The sequence below is a fragment of the Arachis ipaensis genome, chromosome B02 (genome assembly GCF_000816755.2).
Source record: "Arachis ipaensis cultivar K30076 chromosome B02, Araip1.1, whole genome shotgun sequence".
Taxonomy (NCBI): Eukaryota; Viridiplantae; Streptophyta; class Magnoliopsida; order Fabales; family Fabaceae; genus Arachis; species Arachis ipaensis.
The window spans coordinates 1,052,391-1,054,277 of NC_029786.2; positions in this window are offsets into that span (position 1 = coordinate 1,052,391).

Below are 1,887 nucleotides of genomic sequence, written 5' to 3' on the forward strand. Positions count from 1 at the left end.
TAGGGTGCTTGCGTATCCCGTATGATGCGTCCGCATCTTTAGTAGTTTTTATTTTGTTTTTTATATGTTTTTCTTTTGTTTTCTTAGATTTAAGAGCCTAATCTTCTCTTAATCTCATTAATTTAGATTATTAGTTCCTACTAAATATTTTTAGAGTATTTTTAAGGATAATACAAGATTTAAAGATGAGAAAATCAAGTAGCAAAGAAGGAGGATCAAAAGAGTAACATAACAAAGCTTCTCAAATGAGCAAAGTGTTTTGCGTACGCACGGGTATCAAAAAGTCTCTGATCATACGTACGCATTTTCCATGCATATGCACAAGTTAACCGCATCAAATTGAAGCGTGCCACGTTGTGCAAGGCATGCCACAAACTGGGAATGCGTGCCACACAGTAAAAAAGAAATTCACGTCATGCGTACGCATCACTCATGCGTATGCACGAACCTGTTTTCAGCAAAGAAGCGTGCCACGCTATGCAGTGCGTGCCATGCCCAATAAAGAACTTCAGCAAAGGACATGCCACGTCGTGGGAAGGCGTGCCATGCCTTGATCAACAGTAAAGGTTGCGTGTAACACCACTGCTCAGCCTTACACGCCAAAGCTCGATTTCCTCAGCAAAATGCCATTCTAGAGAAGTTCATTATACGCCAATAAAAATATGATTTTATTCCATTCTGAAGATTGAAGAATATTTGTATTTGATTAAATTTGAATTTTATTTTATTCTATTTTTTATTCTGTTTCTAGTTGAATTAGAAAATTCTCTTAATTACTTCTAATTAAGATAAGATTTAGTTTTGAATTTGAATTTGAATTATTAGAAAATCTAAAGTTTAAATAAGTGAGATAACTCACAGAAAGAAACAAGCAGTGAGGGAAGGATCTTCGGATGCCTCACATGTCTCTCTTATTCTTTTTTTCTTTTGTTTTGTTTTTCAATTTTCCATGAGTCACTAAGCCTTTGTCAAAGGATTAGGAGCTCTGTTCATATTTTGATGGTTTATTAATCTATATTTTTTTTATTTTAAAGTTTTGCATTAATCTGTTTATGATTGAGTATTTCATTCTTCATCAATAAAGAATTAGTAGCATCGACAGATGTGCTAATCCTGTTTTAGGTCTATTAACTGATTCGACAGAATAGTTTTTCAAATCGTGCTTGAAAACTCTTTCACATAGCTTTTTAAATCAACTAGACGTAAGAGATTTTGTAAGTGTGCAACAATACATGATTTTTTATTACCCTAGTTTTGCATATGTGACATATAATCCGAATTAGGACAATTCTTGAAAATTATGTTTTCTCTTTGAAAAATTGAATCGAATTTTTGAACTTAACCTCTTTGATTAATCAATTGATCAAAACATTGGTGGTTGGTTAATTAAAGAGAGACCGAGGAGCCAAGATATCGAAAATCGATTACTTTAGATTCGTCGTAAACAGAAATTTGTAAACTGTAAAACTAAGTTAACAAAGTTAATTTTTCTAAGGACATAAACATCTCCAAAGTTCTAAACATTCACTACTATTGATTTTCTCCAATTCAACAACACTGCCCGAAACATTCAACTTCAAGTTTCAAGCCTTTTAAGTTTTCAGTAAATCACAACAATTCTCAGTTCAGGTTCTATTGAGTTAATTAGTAATTTAATTCGATATTGCATACTTAGTTTTTAATCTTTGTGGAAACGATATTCACTTACCGTGGTATTACTTGAATGATCCGGTGCACTTGTCGATATCCATAAACTCTGGTTTTCGCTCATTACCATGTCGTGTCATGTCTCATATCTGTGTCAATGTCCATGCAAAATAGAGTATATTAGTAGCATATGTGATAAAAATTAATTTTATATTTTATATACGAAATATTTATTTCGAA